Raw genomic sequence first — 16,583 nt, 5'->3', positions numbered from 1 at the left:
TTTTATAGGATTGTGTAGAATTAAATAGATTAACACATATAATGAATTTAAAACAATGCCTGGCACAGAGCAAGTGCTGTATGAATGTTACCTATTATTATCCCTTTATTTTTGGAAAAAGAAGGAAAAATATTCTATTTATTTATTTTAAGATTTTATTTATTTTCACAGAGAGAGAGATAGTGAGAGCAGGAACACAAGCAGGGGAGTGGCAGACAGAGGGAGAGGCAGGCTCCCCGCTGAGCAGGGAGCCCGATGTGGGGCTTGATCCCAGGACCCTGGGATCATGACCTGAGCCGAAGGCAGACGCTTAATGGCTGAGCCACCCAGGCGCCCCTAGAAGGAAAAATATTCTAAACTAAGCTAGTTATTGACTTTCCTCTAGGATAAATTCACTTAATGGATTCATATCCTATCAAATTAGAATATTAAAAAAGATTCTTATGTAAGGCAGTTTTGCTTCCTTTTTAAATCATGAAAGTGAGGAAGTTGGCTAAGGTTTTAGAAACAAATACACTAAAATCTTTAGGATGGCAGTTGCTGGACTAGCAATTTATCCCTCCTTAAAAAAGAAAAATTCCCCCAATTTGGTTTCTGGAATAGAACTGAACTAGATTTTAGGCTTTCTTAATGACTGGGAATGTGCCATATATCCCAACCACCTCTAGCCCTAGCCTCCTGTAAAGGAGTTGCTTAACTACCATAAGCCAGTTGAAACAAGTCTTCTAAGCTTTTTATGTATCTCTTTTTGGATAAACAAGTCTGGCTATTGTGACCAGACTTTAGACCTTTCAAACATCTGAGCAATAGTCAGGGCATAAGCCTTGACTTTGATTGTTACTTTTTCCCTAACTAAACCTCTTAGTACAAGTCCTTTTGTCTGGTTCTTAATTGATTTGGAAGTTTGCTTATTTGCAGAATATACATGGCTAAACATATTTATTCCCATAATTTAGTATTTCTTACAAATAGTTAATGAAGTCTGGGAATGAATAGTTACATAAATTTGGGGTTGTTGATAAATAATCAAAACTTTGTTGCTTATCTTCAGCCTCAAGATAGGTTGGATTCTATAATTTTTTTAAAAGATTTATTTTGTGGGGGTAGAGGGAGAGGGAGAGAGAAACCCAAGCAGACTTGTGCTGAGCACAGAATCCAATGTAGGGCTGAATCTCAGGACCCTGAGATCATGACCAGAGCTGGGGGCTTAACCAGCTGTGCCACCCAGGCACCCCGAGATAGGTTGGATTCTAAAATGTGCTTAATGTGGTTGCTTTCTCCATATACTTATTCTGACCCTTATTATTGCTGCCCTAGAATTTGACCATTATGTGAAATGGTAACAGAGATTAGGAAGATAATAATATTAAAGGAGTGTCCAGTAGTGACTGTAGGCAGCCAAGTCAGGTTGATATTGTCTTGTCTCTTTGCTCATCAGTTCTCCAAATAACTGTAAAGTTTGATTATTCAAAGTATTTTTTAATTCCTTTTTTTTTTTTTAAGAGAGTGCGAGTGCATGTATGCTAATGGTGAGTGTGGGGGTGGACAGGAGAGGGAGAGAGAGAGAGAGAGAAAGAATCTTAAGCAGGCTCCATGCCCAGCACGGAGCCTGATGCTGGACCCAGTCTTACAACCCCAAAATCATGACCAGAGCCAAAATCAAGTTGGATGCTTCACCAGCTGAGCCACCCACATGACCCCAGGGTATTTTTAGATGATACTTCTCTATTAGATTTTAGTCATCATAAAATAGGTTGAACAGACCGAGCAAGATGGCAGAGGAGTAGGAGACCTGGATTTCGTCTGGTCTCAGGAATTCAGCTGGATAGGGATCAGGCCATTTTGAACACCTACGAACTCAACGGGAGATCGAAGAAAAGAATAGCAACAACTTTCTGAACAGAAAAGCAACCACTTTTTGGAAGGTGGGACGTGCGGAGAAGTGAATCCGAGGTGATATTTGGGAGGATAGATGGCGGGGGAGGGGGCCCCCGTTGGGGGCTTCTGGCAAGTGATAGAGCAGCAGAGCACAAAACCGAAACTTTTAGAAGTCGGCTCTGTTGAGGGACGTTGCTCCAGTGGCTAAGCAGTGGGTGGAACCCTTGCGGGACAGTGTGGTCTCAGGACCCTTGGGGTCACAGAAAGACCGGGGGTGCCTGAGTGCGGCAGAGCTCCCAGGTATTGGAGCGGGGAAGCCGGCTTCAGAGATGGAGCCAAGGCGCGGGCTCTCAGCTTGGGGTAGCCATAAACCGTGACCCACGGCCCAGTCAGGCCACTGCTCCTCCAGCAGGGACCCAACAAGCAGCAGATCCGGGTAGACTCCCCTTCCTCCCCAAGGAGGAGTGGCGCGGGAGCACACCGCAGGGATCTGCTGGGTTTGGAGACTCCACACAGGGTCGGATGCCAGAGATAGAAACGCTCGGTCACAGGCTGGGTGAGCACGGAGTGCGGCCAGAGACCAGAGAGACGGGAGTGATTGACTGCTTTTCTCTGGGGGCGCACTGAGGAGCAGGGCCCCGAGTTCTTGGCTCCGGGGTGGAGATTGGAAGGCTGCCATTTTCACTCTCATCCTCCAAAGCTGTACGGAAAGCTTGCAGGGAACAAAAGCGCCCAAGAGCAAACCCCAGAGCATTACTTAGCCGGGACAGGCAAGGGCGGGGCAATTCCGCCTCCAGCAAAGACATTTGGGAACCACGGCAACAAACCCCTCCCCCAGAAGATCAGGAGAACAGCCAGCCAAGACCAAGTTTACCAATCAATGAGAACGGCAGAACTCCAGCGCTAGGGGAATACTGCACATAGAATTCATGGCTTTTTTTTACCATGATTCTTTAGTTTTTCAAAGTTAATTTTTTTTAACTGTCTTTTTTTTTAAATTTTTCTTTTTCCCTTTTTCAACCAACATCTTATCAATCCCCTTTTTAAAAAACATTTTTATTTTTCAGTTTTAGAGTCATATTCTATTCCTTCATAGTAGTTACCTTTATTTTTGGCATATATATATATATATATATATATATATAAGTTGTTCTCTCTTTAAAATTTTTAGATACAGTTTTCCCTAGCAGATCAAAATGTACCCTAAATCTCTAGTGTATGACTTTGTTCTAGTCTCCTGCCTGATCACATTCTCTCCCTTTTTTTTTTAAATCCTCTTCTTTCTTTTTTCAAACAACTTCTTATCTTATCAATTCCTTTTATAACATTTTTTATAATTTTGGGTGCCTGGGTGGCTCAGTTGTTAAGCGGCTGCCTTCAGCCCACATCATGATCCCAGAGTCCTGGGATCGAGTCCCGTATCGGGCTCCCTGCTCGGCGGCAAGCCTGCTTCTCCCTCTTCCACTCTTGCTGCTTGTGTTCCTGCTCTCGCAATCTCTGTCTCTGTCAAATAAATAAACAAACAAAAAAAATCTTTAAAAAATTTTTTTTATAATTTTCATCTTTACAGTCATATTCCATCCCTTCATCGTATCAACCCTTATTTTTGTACATATATAAGATTTTCTTTCTTTGAAATTTTGGGAGGCACTTTCTTCTAACAGACCAAAATACACCCAAAATCCAGTGTGTGGCACTGATGTATGCACCAGCCTGATCATACTTGATCATACTGTTTTTTTTTTGTTTTGTTCTGTTTTTATCTTTTTTTTCTTTTTCTTTTTTTCTTTCTTTCCCTTTCTTTTCCCCTGGTTTCAGGTCTTTTCTGATTTGTTTAGAGTATATTTTCTGGGGACGTTGTTACCCTGTTAACATTTTGTTCTCTCATTCATCTGTTCTCTGGACAAAATGACAAGACGGAAAAAATCACCTCAACAAAAAGAACAAGAGGTAGTACCAACTGCCAGGGACATACTCAATATGGACGTTAGTATGAAGTTGGACCTAGAGTTCAGAATCATGATTTTAAAGATACTAGCTGGGCTTGAAAAACGCATGGAAGTTATTAGAGAAACACTTTCTGGAGAAATGAAAGAACTAAAATCTAACCAGGTCGAAATCAAAAAGTCTATTAATGAGGTGCAATCAAAAATGGGGGCACTACCTGCTAGGATAAATGAGGCAGAAGAGAGAATCAGTGACATAGAAGACCAAATGATGGAAAATAAGCTGAGAAAAAGAGAGATAAACCACTGGATCATGAGGGCAGAATTCGAGAGATAAGTGATACCATAAGATGAAACAACATTAGAATAATGGGGATCCCAGAAGAAGAAGAAAGAGAGAGAGGGGCAGAAGGTATATTGGAGCAAATTATAGCAGAGAACTTCCCTAATTTGGGGAAGGAAACAGGCATCAAAATCCAGGAGGCACAGAGAACCCCTCTCAAAATCAATAAAAATAGGTCAACACCCCGACATCTAATAGTAAAACTTACGAGTCTCAGAGAGAAAGAGAAAATCTTGAAAACAGCTCGGGAGAAGAGATATGTAACCTACAATGGTAGAAACATTAGATTGGCAGCAGACCTATCCACAGACACCTGGCAGGCCAGAAAGGACTGGCATGATATATTCAGAGCACTAAACGAGAAAAATATGGAGCCAAGAATACTATATCCATCTATGCTGTCATTGAAAATAGGAAGAGAGATCAAAAGCTTCCAGGACAAACAAAAACTAAAGGAACGTGCAAACACAAAACTAGCCCTATGAGAAATATTGAAAGGGGTCCTCTAAGCAAAGAGAGAGTCTAAAAGCAATGTAGACCAGAAAGGAACACAGACAATATACAGTAACAGTCACCTTACAGGCACTACAATGGCACTAAATTCATACCTTTCAATAGTTACCCTGTATGTAAATGGGCTAAATGCCCCAATCAAAAGACACAGGCTACAGATTGGATAAAAAAACAAGAGCCATCAATATGCTGTCTGCAAGAGACTCATTCTAGACCCAAAGACACCCCCAGATTGCAAGTGAGGGGGTGGAAAACCATTTACCATGCTAATGGACACCAAAAGAAAGCGGGGGTGGCAATCCTTATATCAGACAAATTAGATTTTATACCAAAGACTGTAATAAGAGATGAGGAAGGACGCTATATCCTACTTAAAGGGTCTATCCAACAAGAAGATCCAACAATTTTAAATATCTATTCCCCTAACATGGGAGCAGCCAATTATATAAGGCAATTGATAACAAAAGCAAAGAAACACATTGACAACAATACAATAATAGTGGGGGACTTTACCACCCCCCAGACTGAAATGGACAGATCATCTAAGCAAAAGATCACCAAGGAAATAAAGACTTTAAATGAAACACTGGACCAAATGGACTTCACAGACATATTCAGAACATTCCATCCCAAAGCAACGGAATACACATTCTTCTCTAGTGCCCATGGAACATTCTCCAGAATAGATCACATCCTAGGTCACAAAACAGGTCTCAACTGGTACCAAAAGATTGGGATCATTCCCTGCATATTTTCAGACCACAATGCTTTGAAACTAGAACTCAATCACAAGAGGAAAATTGGAAAGAACTCAAATACATGGAGGCTAAAGAGCATCCTACTAAAGAATGAATGGGTCAACCAGGAAATTAAAGAAGAATTAAAAAAATTCATGGAAACCAATGAAAATGAAAACACAACTGTTCAAAATCTTTGGGATGCAGCAAAGGCAGTCCTAAGAGGAAAGTATATAGCAATACAAGCCTTTCTCAAGAAACAAGAAAGGTCTCAAATACACAACCTAACCCTACACCTAAAGGAGCTAGAGAAAAAACAGCAAATAAAGCCTAAACCCAGCAGGAGAAGAGAAATAATAAAGATCAGAGCAGAAATCAATGAAATAGAAACCAAAAGAACAGTAGAACAGACCAACGAAACTAGGAGCTGGTTCTTTGAAAGAATTAAGAAGATTGATAAACCCCTGGCCAGACTTACCAAAAAGAAAAAAGAAATGACCCAAACCAACAAAATCATGAATGAAAGAGGAGAGATCACAACGAACACCAAAGAAATACAATTATAAGAACATTTTATGAGCAACTCTATGCCAGCAAATTAGATAACCTGGAAGAAGTGGATGCATTCCTAGAGATGTATCAACTACCAAAACTGAACAGGAAGAAATAGAAAATCTGAACAGACCTAGAACCACTAAGGAAATTGAAGCACTCATCAAAAGTCTCCCAACAAACAAAGGCCCAGGGCCAGATGGCTTCCCAGGGGAATTCTACCAAACATTTAAAGAAGAATTAATACCTATTCTTCTGAAACTATTCAAAAAAATAGAAATGGAAGGAAAACTTCCAAAGTCGTTTTATGAGGCCACCATTACCTTGATCCCCAAACCAGACAAAGACCCCATCAAAAAGAATTACAGACCAATATCTTTGATGAACACGGATGCAAAAACTATCACCAAAATACTAGCCTATAGGATCCAACAGTACATTAAAAGGGTTATTCACCACGACCAAGTGGGATTTATCCCTGGGCTGCAAGGTTGGTTCAACATCTGCAAATCCATCAACGTGATACAATACATTAACAAAAGAAAGAATCATATGATCTTCTCAATAGATGCAGAAAAAGCATTTGACAAACTACAGCATCCTTTCTTGATCAAAACTCTTCAGAGTATAGGGATAGAGGGTACATACCTCAATATCATAAAAGCCATCTACGAAAAACCTACAGCGAATATCATTCTCATTGGGGAAAAACAGAGCTTTCCCCCTGAGGTCAGGAACACGGCAGGGATGTCCACTATCACCACTTCTATTCAACATAGTATTAGAAGTCCTAGCCACAGCAATCAGACAACGAAAAGAAATTAAAGGCATCCAAGTAGGCAAAGAAGAAGTCAAACTCTCACTCTTTTCAGATGATATGATACTTTATGTGGAAAACCCAAAAGACTCCACCCCAAAACTGCTAGAACTCATACAGGAATTCATTAAAGTGGCAGGATATAAAATCAATGCACAGAAATCAGTGGCATTCCTATACACCAACAACAAGACAGAAGAGAGAGAAATTAAGTTGATCCCATTTACAATGGCGCCCCAAACCATAAGATACCTAGGAATAAATCTAACCAAAGAGGCAAAGGATCTGTACTAAGAAAACTATAAAATACTCATGAAACAAATTGAGGAAGACACAAAGAAATGGAAAAACGTTCCATGCTCGTGGATTGGAAGAACAAATATTGTGAAGATGTCAATGCTACCTAGAGCAGTCTACACATTCAATGCAATCCCCATCAAAATACCCTCCACTTTTTTCAAAGAAATAGAACAAATAATCCTAAAATTTGTATGGAACCAGAAAAGACCCCACATAGCCAGAGGAATGTTGAAAAAGAAAAGCAAAGCTGGCGGCATCACAATTCCGGACTTCCAGCTCTATTACAAAGCTGTCATCATCAAGGCAGTATGGTACTGGCACAAAAACAGACACATAGATCAATGGAACAGAATAGAGAGCCCAGAAATGGACCCTCAACTCTATGGTCAACTTATCTTTGACAAAGCAGGAAAGAATGTCCAATTGAAAAAAAGACAGTCTCTTCAACAAATGGTGTTGGGAAAATTGGACAACCACGTGCAGAAGAATGAAAGTGGACCATTTCCTTACACCACACACAAAAATAGACTCAAAATGGTTGAAAGACCTATATGTGAGACAAGAGTCCATCAAAATCCTAAAGGAGAACACAGGTAGCAACCTCTTCGACCTCAGCCACACCAACTTATTCCTAGAAACATCGCCAAAGGCAAGGGAAGCAAGGGCAAAAATGAACTATTGGGATTTCATCAAGATAAAAAGCTTTTGCACAGGAAAAGAAACAGTCCACAAAACCAAAAGACAACCGACAGAATGGGAGAAGATATTTGCAAATGACATATCAGATAAAGGGCTAGTATCCAAAATCTATAAAGAACTTATCAAACTCAACACCCAAAGAACAAATAATCCAATCAAGAAATGGGTAGAAGACATGAACAGACATTTTTCCAAAGAAGACATCCAAATGGCCAACAGACACATGAAAAGGTGCTCAACATTGCTTGGCATCAGGGAAATCCAAATCAAAACCTCAATGAGATAACACCTCACACCAGTCAGAATGGCTAAAATTAAGAAGTCAGGAAATGACAGATGTTGGCGGGGATGTGGAGAAAAGGGAACCCTCCTACACTGTTGGTGGGAATGCAAGCGGGTGCAACCACTCTGGAAAACAGTGTGGAGTTTTTTCAAAAAGTTGAAAATAGAGCTACCATACGATCCATCAATTGGACTCCTGGGTATTTACCCCAAAGATACAAGTGTAGGGATCCGAAGGGGTACGTGCACCCTGATGTTTATAGCAGCAGTGTCCACAATAGCCAAACTGTGGAAAGGGCCAAGATGTCCATCGACAGAGGAATGGATAAAGAAGAGGTGGTAGATATACACAATGGGATATTATGCAGCCATCAAAAGGAATGAGATCTTGCCATTTGCAACAACGTGGATGGAACTGGAGGGTATTATGCTGAGTGAAATAAGTCAATCAGAGAAAGACATGTATCATATGACCTCACTGATATGAGAAATTCTTTTTTTCTTTAAATTTTTTTATTGTTATGTTAATCACCATACATTACATCATTAGATACAAGGAATTCTTTTTTTTTAAATTTTTTTTTAAAGATTTTATTTATTTATTTGAGAGAGAGAATGAGATAGAGCACGAGAGGGGGAGCGTCAGAGGGAGAAGCAGACTCCCTGCCGAGCAGGGAGCCTGATGCGGGACTCGATCCCGGGACTCCAGGATCATGACCTGAGCCAAAGGCAGTCGCTTAACCAACTGAGCCACCCAGGCACCCCTAGATATGAGGAATTCTTAATCTCAGGAAACAAACTGAGCATTGCTGGAGTGGGGGTGGGGTGGGAGGAATGGGGTGGCTGGGTGATAGACATTGGAGAGGGTATGTGCTATGGTGAGCGCTGTGAATTGTGCAAGACTGTTGAATCACAGATTTGTACCTCTGAAACGAATAATACATTATATGTTTAAAAAGAAAGAAGATAGCAGGAGGGGAAAAATGAAGGGGGAGATGAACCATGAGAGTCGATGGACTCTGAAAAACAAACGGTTCTAGAGGCGAGGGGGGGTGGGGAGATGTGTTAGTCTGGTGATGGGTATTAAAGAGGGCACGTTCATCATGGAGAACTGGGTGTTATGCACAAACTGAATCATGGAACACTACATCAAAAACTAATGATGCAATATATGGTGATTAACATAACAATAAATAAAATTTAAAGGGAAAAAATAAAATAGGCTGAACAAGTCAACATTGATGAGGTTACACCTGGGAACCTGGTCATTGTAGTTCTTGAAAAGCATCAAAATATTTTAAACAAGGATGCGTGGGTGGCTCAGTCGGTTAAGCATCTGCTTTCAGCTCAAGTCATGATCCCAGGGCCTGGAATTGAGTCCCATATCGGGCTTCCTGCTCAGTGCAGAGCCTGCTTCTCCCTCTGCCTGCCACTCCCCCTACTTGTGCTCTCTCTGACAGAATAAATAATAAATAAAACCTTAAAAAAATATTTTAAACAATTTAGATGAAGTCATAGATTATCTAAATTCACCCTATCTATATGTTATTCATACATATTTCACATATGTATATATAAGATTAAGAACATGTATCTTAATTGGATAAGAATGTCAGGGCCATGAGTAAATGAGGATGTTAAGATATTGTTATCCATGGTGTGGGACTCTTGAAATGCAAAATTTTTTTTATGGTTGGCAAGTTATTTCACTCAATTTTCCGATTCTTCTCTTCCATCTGTTTTTTCTTCTATAAAATGAGCTCTAACATCTCTTTCAGTTTAAAATAATTTTCTTTTATCCTATGCAATTTCTGCAGTTGCATTTATCCTATAAATTTCTCTCATCTTATAAATTTCTAGCTTCCAATTTTAAATATCTAGATCAGTCACCTTGGCCTAAAGTAGGTCCTATGACATGTTCTCTTGCTGCCAAAATTATTTCCAGTCCTGACTTATGGGCCCAAATATTTCTAAACTGTATACTCCTTAGACTTAGTTGCCTCAAAATGATCTCATTCCCATTTCAAAGGAATCTTTTTTTTTTTTAAGATTTTTTTTCATTTATTTGACAGACAGACACAGTGAGAGAGGGAACACAAGCGGAGGGAGTGGAAGAGGGAGAAGCAGCCTTCTGGTGGATCAGGGAGCCTGATGCGGGGCTCGATCTCAGGACCCTGGGATCATGACCTGAGCTGAAGGCAGACACTTAACGACTGAGCCATCCAGGTGCCCCTCAAAGGAATCTTTTTTTAAAAGATTTAGTAGCTTATTGTTTATCCTTTTATTTATTTAGAAGTTTTTTTTTTTAAGATTTTATTTGTTTATTTGCAGAGAGATACACAACGAGAGAGGGAACACAGGCAGGGCGAGTGGGAGAGGGAGAAGCAGGCTTCCTACTGAGCAGGAAGCCCAATGAGGAGCTCGATCCCAGGACCCTGGGATCATGACCCGAGCGGAAGGCAGACACTTAACGCCTGAGCCACCCAGGCGCCCCTTAAATGTTTTTTTAAGATTTTATTTTATCTAGAGAGAGAGAGAGAACGTGAATGGGGGGAGGGGTAGAGGAGAGGGAGAGAGAGAATGCCAAGGAGACTCCAAGAGCATGGAGCCTAATGTGGGACTCGATCCCAGGACCTTGAGATCATGACCTGAGCTGAAATGGAAGTCGGATGCTTAACCAACTGAGCCACCAGATGCCCCTTATTTATTTTTAAAAGTTTATTTATTTAGTTTTAAGTAATCCCTACACCCAACATGGGGCTCAAACTCACAACCCTGAAATCGAGTCACATGGTCTCCTGACTGAGCCAACCAGGTGCCCCTGCTTTTTATATCTTTAAAATGTTATAAAAAAAAAAAAAGTTGTGCTAATTTTTCTTTTAACAAATTATAAAAATGAACATCTCAATTTTGCATGAAGAACAGTTAGGTTTTAGGTATTATCATCTATTCTGCTACTGCTTTATTCTTACATGAAGCTTTAGCAATATGATATAGTTCCAGCATTCTATCGAAGAGATGATAATAAATTCAGTGACATTCAGTGTGCATAATGTGCCAGAGACTTTATGTAAGGAATGAGAAGAACTAAACACACCTACTTCCCAGAGTTGTTTTACTATCTTATTATGGATGAGGACATTGAAGTTTAAAGAGATAAATAATTGTCCAAGATTACATAGTCAGAGGTAAAGCCAAAATTCAACAAATATTTGCTGAGCACCTACTGTGTTCTGGGGATGCAGTAGCCAACAGGCTCTTAACTGTTAAATCATACTAGCTCTTAAATAGCATACTGTCAAAATAGTCTTCATATAATAAGGGGGGATGATTATACCTTTTTCATAGGGCCTAAGGATGAATAGGCAATGCATAAAATTGTGTGGTTCAATAATTAGAAAAATACATGGTGAGACTGTTATTATTGAGACTCATTTATTATTATTTTTTAGAAGATTTTATTTATTTGACAGAGAGAAAGACAGCGAGAGAGGGAACACAAGCAGGGGGAGCTGGAGAGGGAGAAGCAGGCTTCCTGCCGAGCAGGACGTGGTCCTGGGACTCCAGGATCATGACCTGGCTGAAGGCAGACACTTAATGACTGAGCCGCGCAGGCGCCCGAGACTCTTATATTAGCATTATAAGCTATATATATAATTCCTGTCAGACTTGGAATTGAGTTCCTTATTAAAAACATTTAATTTAAAAAAAAACATTTAATTTTACCGGTAAAATGACTAAGAATAATAAGGATTTTGGGGGAGAGAATTCACTGATTCTAAGGGCAGGAATCAGTTGTGAATTAAACTGTATATGGGTGGGTGCCTGGGTAGCTCAGTTGGTCAAGCATCTATCTTTGACTCAGGTCATGATCCCAGGGGCCTGGGATCAAGTCCCACATGGAGTCCAGCATTGGGCTCCCTGCTTAGCGGGGAGTCTGCTTCTCCACCCTGCCCTCCCCCCCACCTTCCCCTCTCCCTCCTGACTTGTGCACTCACTCTCTCTCTCTCTCACAAAAATAAATGAAATCTTTAAATACAAAAAAAGAAACAATATTAAAAAAAACTGCGTATGGATTTAGATTACAAGCTACAGTTTTTAATATCATAATATCGTTAATATTGAATAAGAGTGTCTCTTTAATAGATTAAATTTCTAATTTTCAGCACTCTTCTCTCCCTCCTTTAAAGTTGTTTATTGAAATTTAATTTACATATAGTGAAATTCATCTTTACATTTCCATGAGTTTGACAAATTCATAGCATTGCACAATCATTACCACAATCAAGATATAGAACATTTCTATCACCCTAAGGCACACCTGGGTGGTGTAGTCTGTTGAGCATCAGACTGTTGGTTTCTGCTCAGGTCTTGATCTCAGGGTCCTGGGATGGAGCCCTAAGTCGGGCCCTTTGCTCAGCGCAGAGTCCGCTTGAGATTCTCTGTCCCTCCTGCTCATGCGCGCTCTCTCTCTCAAATAAAGAAATCTTTGAAAAAATAAAAACATTTCTCTCACCCCAGAAAGTTTCCTTGTGCCTTTGGAGATCAGCTCCTTCCCATTGATTTTCTGTTCTTACAGTTTTATCTTTCCTTGAATGTCATATAAATGGAATTGCCCTTTTTCTTTCTGTTAAGTTGTTCAGATATGATTGCTGCAATAGCAAACAAGATAACTAACCCCCTGTGCTGATACAGCTTTCTCACAAATTAGGAATTGCATTAAGAAGCAATTAGATGAGAAACAATTAATATAGCCTGTTAAATTGTAAAAAAGAGACTTTGTTAAAGGATTAGTAAATATTTTTCAGTTTACGTGACATACTTAAAAAGAACCAATTCAGGTTTTCACACTTTAGATGGGAAACTAATAAAATCAATATGGTTTTGAACCCCCTTCCTTGGACCCCAGTTACACAAAATTAGATGAATCATAATCCTTTATTCATGACACAAATACTTAGCCCAAGCATGGCTGTTTGTTTATTTTTTATTTTTATTTTTTTTAAAGATTTTATTTATTTATTTGAGAGATAGAGAGCACGAGAGGGAAGAGGGTCAGAGGGAGAAGCAGACTCCCTGCTGAGCAGGGAGCCCGATGCGGGACTCGATCCTGGGACTCCAGGATCATGACCTGAAACGAAGGCAGTCGCTTAACCAACTGAGCCACCCAGGCGCCTGGCTCTTTGTTTATTTTTAATAATCTAATAAATACACATTATTCAACATGAGAACTAGAACCATATCAAGAATTCACTGTATATTTACCAATGTGTATCTTAATATAGATTATATAAAAATCTTTAATAGAATTTTAATTATATATATATTAATTAGCAGGAGTTCCTCCCCCCCCCTTTTTTTTGGAAGGAGGGGAATAAATTTTTCCAGTCTCTTGTCTTTCAGTTTTGTTTTTGGTTTCTGTTTTTATGCATTAAAGAAAAAATTGGTGTAGTCAAGTTCATTAATTTTTTTTTTGCTTAGTACTTTCTCCTTAACTGTGAGTTCATGAAGATAATCTGTATTTTCCTCTTAGTTTTGCAAATATTTTGTATATTTAGGTCTTTAGCATACCTGTAATTCGTTTTGTGAATGGTGTGATACAATGATTTAATTTCTTATCTTGTATGGATAATTACTTGTCTCTGCATCATTTATTAAATTTTTTTCAGTGATTTTAACACTGCCTGTGTCATATATTGTTTCCAATATGCATGAGTCTTTTTCTGGCCTTTATATTCTGTTCTATTAGCATATTTGACTATATATACACCATTAGTTATTTTGCTTATTGCCTAACTATATAGGCTAGGTAGCATAATTCTTCAGGAGGTTTTTGGCTAACTTTTGCCCTTTACTCTTTTACATACTTTTTTTTTTTCACTGCTGTTAAGTTTTCTATAAAACCCTTTTGGGATTTTTGGCGGAAATATATTGAATTTGTTAGATGAATTTGGTGAGAATTGACATCTTTAAAATATTGAGCTTTTCTTTCTATGAGCATGTTTATCTACAAATACATGAGACTTTTTAAATTCCTTTCAATAAATTTTATGATTTCTCCATAGAGGTCTTTATATATTTTTTCTTAGATTGAATTTTAGGTATCTTATAGTTTTTGTGATTATGTTATCCTATTTATTTATTTATTTATTTATAAGAATTATTCTTTTTTTTTTTGAGAGAGAGAGAGAGAACAGGGAGGGAAGGGGCTGAGAGAGAGGGAGAGAGAGAGAAAGAGAATCGTAAGCAGGCTCCATGCTCAGTGAGGGGCCTGACATGGGGCTGGATCTCACGACCCTGAGATCATGACCTGAGGTAAAATCAAGGGATGCTTAACTGACTGAGCCACCCAGGTGCCTGCTGTCCTTTGTAAAGATTACATTTTCTGTTTGTTGTTGGTTTATCCTTCTTAAAAATACATTTTCTGTTTGTCACTGGTATATAGAAAAACAGTTGATTTTTATATATTGATCTACATCCACATACCTTGCAAACACTCTTACTCTGCTATCTGAAGATTATTTTGGATTTTCTGTGTAGATAGTCTTACCATCTACAAATAGTGATAGCTTTGTGTATGCCATGCTAATGAATTTGGATTTTATTCCAAAGGGGAAAAGTAGTCATTGAAGGTTTTTTAAATTATTTTTATTATTTTTTAAATATTTTATTTATTTGTCAGAGAGAGCACAAGCAGGGGGAGTGGCGGGCAGAGGGAGAAGCAGGCTCCCCACTCAGCAGGGAGCCCAGTGTGGGACTCGATCCCAGGACCCCGGGATCATGACCTGAGTCCAAGGCAGACACTTAACTAATTGAGCCACCCAGGCATCCCTTCCTTATGATTTTCTTAACATTTTATTTTCTCAAATTAAAAAAAAACAAAAAAAACAAAAAAACAAAACAAAACATTTTATTTTCTCTAACTTATTCTGAGAATCCAGTATGTAGTACATATAACATACAAAATACGTGTTAATTGACTGTTTATGTAATTGGTAAGGCTTTCAGCCAACAGTAGGGTTTTAGTAGTCAAGTGAAAAGTTATATGCGGAATTTTGACTGCATGAGGGGCTTGGCATCCCTAATGCCTGTGTTGCTCAACAGTCAACTATACTAATACGATTTATACGTAGATGAATTTTGTAAACATTATACCAAGTGAAAGAAGCCAATCACAAAAGTCCATGTGTTATATGAATCTATTTATAGGAAATGGGCAGAACAAGCAAATCTCTAGAGATAGAAGATAGGGTAATGGTTGCCAGGGACTAGGGGTTGGGAAAGATTGGGGAGTGACTGCTAATGCACATGGGACTTTTTTGGGGGGGGTGCTGGAAATTTCTAAAATTAGATTGTTGATGATTGTACTTCTTAATACACTAAAAACCATTGAGTTATACACTTTAAATGGGCAAACTGAATGATATGTCAATTATATCTCAGTAAAGCTTTTTAAGGGGTGCATGGGTGGCTTAGTGGGTTAGGCATTGGACTCTTGATTTTGGCTCAGGTCATGATCTCAGGGTGGTGAGATCAAGATCCATGCTCAGCAGGGAGTCCGCTTGAGATTCTCTCCTGCCCACCCCCCCACACTGTCTCTCTTTAAATTAAATAAAACATTTTTTTTAAAAAAGCTCTTTAAGGGCACCTGGGTGGTACATTCAGTTAAGCATCTGCCTTCGACTCAGGTCATGACTCAGAGTCCTGGGGTTGAGCCCCACATTGGGCTCCCTGCTCAGCTTCTCCCTCTCCCACTCCCCCTGCTTGTGTTCCCTTTCTCACTGTGTCTCTCTCTGTCTCTGTCAAATAAATAAATAAAATCTTTAAAAAGAAAAAAGAAAAGCTCTTTAGGGAACCTGGGTGGCTCAGTTGGTTAAATGTCTGCTTTCGCCTCCTGTCACAATCTCAGGGTCTTAGGATTGCCCTGCCTTGGGCTTTTTGCTCAGTGCGGAGCCTGCTTCTCCCTCTCCCTCTGCTGCTCCCCCTACTTGTGCTTTCTCTCTCTCTCTGTCAAATAAATAGATAAAATCTTAAAAAAAAAAGCTCTTTAAAAAAAGGTGTGTATATAATTTACTTAGATATTGCCAAATTGTATCAGTTTGCATTCCCACCAGCAATGTATAAGTGCACAGCTTTAGCAATAGAATATAATGTCATACTTTTTAATTTTCACCAACCCGATAGATGAGAGAAATGGTTTCTTATTTAAAAATTTTTTTAAAAAATACCTGTATTTCTCTGTGAGTGAATTTGAAAATTTTCCATATTGTTTAAGGGCCATTTTTATATCTGCTTTTGTGAATTGTATGTTTGTTTTCTGTATTTTTCTCTTGGGTTTTTTTTTTGGTCCTTCATTCCTCTATTTTCAGTGTTCTTTATGTATTAGTGATATTAGCCCTTTGTAATATAGTATCCTATTTCTAATCTCATAGTTTGAGTTTTCCTTGTTTTTGTACTTTATATAAATATAGTCATACACATAAACTGTTTTTGATGAGAGTGTGATTTGTACTCTA

General features: G+C 39.0%; 1 protein-coding gene across 5 annotated transcripts in view; it reads left to right on the top strand.

Moving 5' to 3' along the window:
* The window catches only part of ELF2 (E74 like ETS transcription factor 2), a 115,533-nt gene that overhangs the window by 18,656 nt on the left and 80,294 nt on the right, over positions 1 to 16,583 (top strand). Inside the window, exon 2 of one of the 5 annotated variants that reach the window (XM_073892272.1) lies at positions 10,140 to 10,293. The exons of the other annotated variants lie outside the window; for them this stretch is intronic. The gene's annotated coding sequence lies outside the window, so the exon portion shown is untranslated. The remainder of the gene's footprint in view (positions 1 to 10,139; positions 10,294 to 16,583) is intronic. 5 annotated transcript variants of the gene reach the window in all.

Source organism: Callorhinus ursinus, unplaced genomic scaffold (genome assembly GCF_003265705.2).
Source record: "Callorhinus ursinus isolate GAN/ISIS: 27379988/994484 unplaced genomic scaffold, GSC_fseal_2.0 scaffold4, whole genome shotgun sequence".
Classification (NCBI taxonomy): Eukaryota; Metazoa; Chordata; class Mammalia; order Carnivora; family Otariidae; genus Callorhinus; species Callorhinus ursinus.
The sequence above is the reverse complement of the archived record's forward strand: the minus strand, read 5'-3'. Positions and strand labels throughout refer to the sequence as shown.